The 8,673-nt window shown below is 35.5% G+C and overlaps 1 long non-coding RNA gene across 5 annotated transcripts in view; it reads right to left on the reverse strand.

Moving 5' to 3' along the window:
• The window catches only part of LOC131856149 (uncharacterized), a 45,401-nt gene extending 37,262 nt beyond the window's left edge, over positions 1-8,139 (reverse strand). For 4 of the 5 annotated variants that reach the window (XR_009358304.1, XR_009358307.1, XR_009358308.1 and 1 more), the window contains exons 1-2: positions 7,798-7,954; positions 7,166-7,218 (exon numbers count right to left, since the gene is read on the reverse strand). This is a non-coding gene — a long non-coding RNA (uncharacterized LOC131856149). Of the gene's footprint in view, positions 1-7,165; positions 7,219-7,797; positions 7,955-8,026 lie in introns of those variants that run through there. The other variant, XR_009358306.1, reaches the window with a different exon arrangement.
• Between the last annotated feature and the right edge of the window lie 534 nt (positions 8,140-8,673).

Genomic DNA, 8,673 nt, shown 5'->3' on the forward strand with positions numbered 1-8,673 from the left:
AATCACTGAACGCTCAGCTGAGTGAGATTCTTGCCAGGGAAGAATCTTATTGGAGACAGAAATCTAGGGATCTCTGGCTCTCTGAAGGCAATCGAAATACCAAATTCTTCCATTCCTCCTCCAAGCTCAAGAGGCTTCGTAGTCGAATCTCTTGTATTGTTGATTCCAATGGGAATACTCTGCTAGATGAAGATGAAATAGCTTCTGAAGCTGTTAGGTTTTTTAAATCCCCTCTCTCAGCAGAGCCAATGGTGGTTGATGAGGGATTTGTAAATTCAATCCCTCCCCTTGTCTCCCAAGAAGATAATAAGATGTTAATGGCACCTTTTTCCTTGGCTGAATTAAAAGAGTAGTCTTCTCCATGCACTCGGAAAAGGCACCGAGACCGGATGGACTTACGGCATTATTTTTCCAGAAAAGTTGGGACTTTATAGGGAAAGATGTGTTGTTAGCTTTGGAGGAGTCTAGAAGAAATAGGGCGATTCTAAGAGAATTAAATACTACTCTTATTGCAATTATCCCCAAGGTAGATAATCCTACATCTTTTTCAGATTTTCGCCCAATTGCCTTGTGTACCACACTATACAAAATTTTTACTAAGGCAATTTCGGTTAGATTATCAAAACTCCTTCCTCGGATTATTTCGGTTGAGCAGGGTGGTTTTGTGCCTGGTCGGGAGACCCCTGAAGGAGCCATTGTTGCTCATGAAATTCTGCACTCTATTTCCCAGCAAAAGGTGTTAGCAATGATCCTCAAATTAGACATGCTTAAAGCATATGATCGTGTCAATTGGCAGTCATTGATTGCTGTTTTGAACCAGTTTGGTTTTTCAAGGAGTTGGGTTAAGTGGGTTTATTCATGCATATCCTCCGCCCACTTCTCAATAGTGATTAATGGGACTCCCTCGGGTTTTTTTGCTTCTTCCCAGGGTATTAGGCAAGGAGATCCCTTGTCCCCTTTTTTGTTTGTTATTCTAGCAGAAGCATTAAGTAGGGCTATTTCTAAAGCTACAACTGTGGTTCGGTGGTCAAGTATCAGAATAGATGGCCTCCCTTCCTCACAATCTCATTGCTTATTTGCTGATGATACGTTATTGTTTGGGAAGGCCACTATAACAGAAGCTCGAGCTATTCAGAAAGTTATCTCTAACTATTCAACCTTTTCTGGCCAAAAGGTGAATAAGGGAAAGTCCAAAATCTTTTTCGTTAATGTCCCCACTTTAGTTAGGAATAATTTTATCCGCTTTTGGAACTTTCAAGTTGGGTCTTTCCCTTGCATGTATTTAGGTATTCCCTTCTTTCTTGGGGCAGATAAGAACTCTTTTTGGGACAAAATTGTTCATTCTATCTCCTCTAGAATTTCCTCCTGGAATCATAAATGGTTAACATTGGCAAACAAAATTCTTCTAATTAAATCAGTCCTGAGTGCTATTCCTACATATCTAATGTCTATTTTACAGGCTCCCTCTCAAGTTGTTAAGCGTTTAAAGGTATCCCTTAGGTCCTTCCTTTGGAATGATAATATAGGAGGAAAGAATAAGATCCCCCTTTTAGCATGGGATAAAGTTTGTCGTCCCAAGGAGTTAGGGGGGGCGGGTATTCAGGATTTAGCTATTCAAAATAAGGCTTTGGGGGCTAAGTTGATTTGGAAATTATACACAAATCCTAGTTGTAAATGGGCCTCTGTTGTGCTTGCTAAATATTTAAGGGGTCTACCAAGAGAAAGGATTTTTACTGCAACTTCCCTTCCAAAGGGCTCTGCGTTCTAGAATTTTCTGATTTCATGTAGAGAGGTGATCTTGCCTCATTTATCCTAGGTTGTCCATAATGGGAGAAAAGCTCGTTTTTGGGATGAAGTTTGGAATGGGCACCCAGCTCTCTCATCTATCCGGGATTGGTCCCCTTTGCTAGAAATCCTTTCATCTCTTTGGGGTCCTTTTGTTGCGGATTATTTTATCATTGACACTTCTAGACCTTGTATAATTGTCAAATGGAAGGAAATCCCTCCCTTGGCGATTAACATAAATATTGTTTTTGATTTTATCAAAGAACTTCATAAGAGACCTCTAGTTTTTCAATATAAAGAGGACTCATTGGTTTGGACTAAAAGTGCGGCTGGCTCCTATTCGGTGAAAGAGGGGTACAATTCTTTGATTCAGACCCCTGTTTTTGCCTGCTGGCCTACTAAGTTATGTTGGCATTCTGCATGTCTTCCAAAAGCAAGGGCTTTTGCCTGGCTAGCCATTCAAGATAGGATCCTCACTGGAATGCGGTTAGATAGGCTTGGGATTACGGCAGTTTTCCCATGTGTTTTCTGTGGTTATTGCATGGAATCAGTGGACCACCTCTTCCTGCTTTGTCCCTTTGCCTCTGAGTGTTGGTATTGGTTGTTTGGTATGTTAGGGTGGTCTTTTGCTCTTTGCGCAACTCTTCTTTCACGATTTCAATCTTGGCCCTTGTTGTTTCCCACTTTGTTCTATTCATCTCTGTGGATAGTTGCTCCATCTCTGGTGATTTGGAATCTATGGCTGGAAAGGAATTCAAGAATTTTTAATCATAAATCGACATCTTTACCAGACGTTATAGGGAAAATCCAAGCCTCCATTTGTGAAGTGGTGCTCTCTTTCATTTATAAAAATTTAGGGCGACTAACAACCTTTTCTCATTGGGATAATTGGGTTACTTGGAAATGGCCCTCTCTGCAATTGTTGCCCTCTCATGGGGCTATTTCGGATGCTTTTTCTTCGCATCTTAAGCGAAAGATGGCTAAATGGAGCACTCCCCCTTGTCCATCCTTCAAACTCCAATTTGATGGGGCCTCTAAGGGCAATCCGGGAAAGTCTAGGATCGGGGTAATCATCTTTGACCATTCTTCAAATATCATCATGGCTGTTGGCAAATACATTGGTTATGGCACTAACAACATGGCTGAATTTCAGGCTCTATCTTTTGGACTTGATCTGGCCCGTTCTCTAAATATCAAGGATATTGTTATTGAAGGGGATTCAATGCTTGTCTGTTAGGCGGTTGCTGCCAAAAAATGCGTCCCTTGGCGTATGCAATACCTTCTGGAACATATTCTTCTTCAACTGAATGGCTTCTCCACTTTCTCGATCTCTCACTGTTTTAGAGAAATTAATGTGTTTGCGGATTTTCTTGCAAGTAAGGTTATTAGTGACAGTGTAGACCGCATAGAACTTACATCCTCAGATTTTCCTATCTCATGTATGAAAATTCTATCTTAAAAATGCCTTCTTGATGTGGCTGTTCTTTCGTAAGTGCCTATAATAAGGGTGTTTTGGAATAATACCATTGTTATTGTCATTTATTGGGAGATTCTCCCCATTATTGAAGGGAATTTTTTTGGTGGTAATCTTGATAGTTCTCCTTGCCTTATGGGGTATCTACTTCTTTGAGTGTCTATAATAGGGGTGCTGCCTTGCCTTATGACAACACCTTTGATATAGTCACCCCTAGAAGTGGAGTTGGTTTTAAGGATGGAGGGTGATAGTCTCTGGGACCAGTCGACAGTGATCTAATAGTTTTTTCTTGTACCTTGGGTGTTGTGGGTTGCTTGGTTTTGATTTCCTTTTTTCCCTTTGGCGGTTGAAGCCATGTTAATTAGCTCTTTCATCATGATAATTGGTGACATGTCTCTCTCCGATGTTTGGAAACTGGGTTATATTGCTTTTTGGGATAATCATTAGATGTTGCGGTTCAGCTTAAGTATTATATCTGCTATGACAATCATGTTTTCTTAAGCACAGTGGTGACCGTTTGTGTCATGATTTTTGGGTCTCACGTTCTACGCATTGGCTTGGTTAATTAATCAGTATGCTTTAGAGGTATAAGGTTGGTGAGTTTTATTAATTGAGTTTGCTATTTGTCAAGCATTTTCCATCATTCAGAGGTGCTATTTGGCTGGATATTCTCTTCGTATGATATTCTGATAATCATATCATGACAACCCCCGCTCTGTTATATATCCTTGATAGTTTTACAGGATTACTTCTCCTTGGATCCCTCTTTGTTGTATTTTTTGTTCTCTCCAGATATCTAGACTCATGTGGTGCATAAAGGGATTATTGTTTGGGGATGCTACTGATCTTGGCTGCATTTTTTGAAGATGATATCCTCTCTTCAGAATTACTAATACAAGCTTGCTGTAAAAGCTTCCTTTATATCTAATGTAATGGAAATTGTAATCAGGGTTTTATGGGTTGTATATGGGTTATTGTATTGGGTAGGTAGGCTTATGTTTTTGAGCAAAACTGAGGGGTTTTCTTACTGGTTCTTTCCCCTCAGTGCTCTTTGAACTAGTCACCATGTAAAAATAAATATAATTAATATAATTTTAGTGGTATCATCCATTTTTATCAAAAAAAAAATATATATATATTATTAATTTGAAAAATGATAAATAATTTTAAAATATTTTAATATTGTTACTTATATTATCATTATAATGTTATTATTGTTTTAATAAATGACATTATTTATTACATTTTTTCATATAATTATTAAAAACCCAAAGTGCAATACATTAGACTTCCAGTATTGCATATGTTCGAAGAGTCCTTTCTCTCTTCGTTTATTACCTTTGATCGATTCATGATGACTACAATAATGCAAATATATTGGAAGCTTCAATTAATTTTTCTTCAACTACCTTAGATTTTCTTTAATTTCGTTTTTTTTTATATTATTAATTTAATAAAATAATTTGTAAATATTACATTTATATATATTTTATTTCTTATAAGATTTGAACACAATAAAAAAAATTTAAAAAAACTTTTATAGAACATGAGAAAATTAACTTTGCGATAGACATGCACGGGAAAGAAATTAAAAATGTTTATATTTTTAAATTTCTCTTTAACCAAATCAATTTTTCTTTAATTTCTTTCTTATTTTAATTAATATTAGCTACTGGGAAATTTCCAAGATGATATATAATCGTGGCACTCCAAATTCAACCCCACGTGCATACATGGCGAGTGAAAAGTGTATGCAAGCTTCAACGTGTTATGGCATTTAATTCTGCCACAAAGCTTTCCTCACCACAGCAGATTTCCGGTGTTCTGTATCCATATATGCCTGGTGTTTACTTTTACCAACTTGCAATTGCAGAGCATAGATGATTAAGAAATCTAATGGAACAACTTTTTCTAAAGAGGTAGGCTTATTCAAAGTGGACATTATTGGAAATTTCTACAGCTTGCCAATATTCTACTGACCTATTCTGCTTCAATTTCTTCAAAAAACTATTGAAATGGTTCAGGTTTATGCAATTGTTAATTGGCTGTTGATTATCTGCTCTCAAACTACGTTCTTCACAGAGATTTAAAGGCGAGTGGTTCTTGTTATGCATTGTATTGATTTCCTAGAGGCGTTTCTCTCATAAATGCTCTTATAATCATCAATCCTTAGGAGTTATAGCTGCCTTGGCTTATGGCACATTGTAAACCCATCTCTGTATGAATTTGATTCATATTCTTTTTTTTTGGCACAGAGCTTAACATATTCCTACCCAAGGATCAAGAAGTGTGACTTGGTAAGTGGAGTTTATGATAATGATTGCTAATCTCCTATTATTATATAGTGGCTAAATACCATTGTGAACCAAGGGATGACAACAAGCCCAAAGATGGCAATCATTGTTTGCAAGTAGAGAATCAAAATAGAATACTCACCTTGTGGACTAAATGTACCTTTTGTATTTCTTTCTAAAATAATTCATTCTTCCAATAACCAAAATCGGTGTTCAAATCCCTAGGCCTTTACTTTGAGTTTCAGTATACATGATTTTCTTTCATTTCAAAGCTTATGCTAAATAATGCTAAAACAAAGAGGGTACACATATTGACTAACTAGCAATCTGCGAACTTGCAGTCACATTTAGCAGCAGAGGAGTTTCAGAAGATATTGACAATAGACTACAAAACATTCTATTTTCAATCCAAATAATATAAATGACAAAACAGCTTGGAAAAAAGGATTTCCATCGATTCGTTTTGTATTTTTAGGACAACATTCTTCATCTGGGTTTTTTTTGTAATTTTAATCCATCTTCTTTTTCTAAAATTTAGGTAAAATGAATCTGTTTCCTGTATTTTTAAACCATCATCTTTCTCTGAATTTGAAATTTAGTTAAGATGGTACAATATATATTTGTTGAATTTAGGGGTATGTATGCAGGGATATGACTACATAGGTGGGGTGTGGAGGTTTGAGGCAGAGATGTATGCTGGGCCAAACATAACGGGAGTATCCGTGATGCAAATTTATGGGGGTGTGCAAAGGGACATAGCATTTATGCTGCAGATTAAAGATAGACATCTAACACATCACAATGACCTAGTGCTGCCGAACCACATTTAGAATCAGTGGATTTCCCTGAATGTTACCCACAATGCAAACGAAATGGAAAAGGGCTTTGTCTGCGAATTGGCAGGAGGAGCCAGTGTTTCCTGATGCAAGTCCTGGCGTCTATTTATTAAAGTTTGGGGTGCACGCTCTACCCAAATCTTCACCTGCCTTGGAAACTCGTTGGAGAAATATCCGGCTTTGGAGGTTAATTAATTCCACTGAGAATTGCTGATTAGTGGCAGAAGGTTTTCGAGTTTTGAGATAGACTAATCATTTTTATCTCTCTTTAAGAGTGGTAGACTTGCATATACATATACCTATATACATTCTATCTTTAAATTTTAACTTCTGGAAATGAGGTTTTCTATTTTTCTGTTGCATCGTAGAAAGTCCTTTGTTTTCCCTTTACCGGTTATTTCAACTTCCTGGTCATTATCAAGTATGACTCTTCCTTTGTAGCACTGCAATGAAAAAAATAAAACTCCATATTCTCTTTCTTCCAAAAAAAACTTGCACATTTTTTTTTTTTTTTAAGGAAAAATATGATATCTGAATTAGATGTTCAAACATGTTTGTGCATACCAGTCGAAAACAAATGACTCTTTCTAATATTTTATAATGGCAGCACTTTTGAGAACATGGTATATGATTAGTTTTTAAAATATGTCTGTGCATACTAGCCGAAAGCAAATCACTCTTCCCAATATTCCATAATGGCAGCAATTTGATAGTTTATATGGGGGGTGCTTCGAGTCAAAGAATCTTGTCTAAGCAAGGATTTATTAAAATCTTACCTCTTCCTAAAAAACCCTTCACAGTTCCTGCTCTTAGGCCCACCACTGCATCACTAATAGCACCAAAAGAATGTCGAAATTAGAGCTCTTTCTGTGTTGGGTTATGTACGAACCGGAAAGAGAAAACCCTAAATTTAATTATGCAGAATCTGTATAACTACAACCATGTTTTGGTTTACAAATATTCACCTATTAACAACATTAAAACAAGATATACTGCACAAGATAAAATTAAAATACCAGTAGTTTCAAAACTCGCCAACAGAGAAGACTCTAAATTTGGCAGGAGAAATTTAGGTGAGAACCACCAAATTACTGAAATTGTAGAGTTTTCTTTTAGTAGCAGAAATACAGAAACTATTCTCCCAAAAAATGACATTGACTAAGCCCTTTAATCAGTAGCCCAAATTAGTAGCAGAAATACAGAAACTATTCTCCCAAAAAACGACATTGACTAAGCCCTTTAATCAGTAGCCCAAATTCTCTTAAAATGGCTTCAATTTCTAACAACAACCTAAAATTGGAGTTCGCAAAACCTAGGCCCAAAATCTAGCTGCAAAAATTATAATAAATCTCAAGATTTTAGACTTGAACTAAATCTTAAACTTGCACCAAATTTTGTGCAAACTCACCTGGAAAGAGAAATGCCTTGGCTAATACTCTGACCTCTGTATCGACTAATGATTTCAATCAGACCTCTGTATCGACTAATGCTTTCAATCAAGTTTTCTGCGCAGTGAGAACAAAGAATGCACCGTAATGAAAATATTGTTTTCCTTTAAACCTAAATATTAATGAAATCTGTACAGAACATTTAATAAGTAATTAAATATTGAATAATATTGGTATGAATTCATTTACTTCATTTGTCCTCCCTTGCACTTGCCATGAGGACAGTTGCCAACTAAGACAGTTAATTTTTTATTTTTTATTTTTTTTCATTGAAATTTTTTTTAAACCCCAGCAAAATTCTGTGAGTTTTTTACTTCATTTGATAGACAAAATTAATATATGAACATCCCTTCCCTGCTTAAGGCGGGGACTAATAAGTAGTTATCATTAATATTCGTTATAATTCTTAACAATAATTACTCTAATATTTAAAAGGTTATTTCTATAAAATATAATATCTTAATGGTTAAAAATAAATTGATATCGTATGATAGTTCTAAGTTGTTGAGTTTTATCTTTATTTATTTTCAAAGAGCATTTGATTTTTTAATTGATCTTATGTTTAATTATTAAGAAAATATGAAATGGGAAATGGAAAAAGTTGTGCAGAGAAATGTATTTTTTTTCATACATGAAATATGAAAAATTGTATTTATTACATTAGTATGACTAGAAAGATATAAAATCATGCAATATCATTATTTGATTTGATCACAATTCTTTAATGATATTTGATCACAATTTTTTAATATCTATGATGTTCTATAGAAAATAATCTTGTACTCATTCATTGTTATTATTTTCATCATAATCAATTGCCCTTATAAATATTCTAG

Source organism: Cryptomeria japonica, chromosome 6, assembly GCF_030272615.1.
Source record: "Cryptomeria japonica chromosome 6, Sugi_1.0, whole genome shotgun sequence".
NCBI classification, from domain to species: Eukaryota; Viridiplantae; Streptophyta; class Pinopsida; order Cupressales; family Cupressaceae; genus Cryptomeria; species Cryptomeria japonica.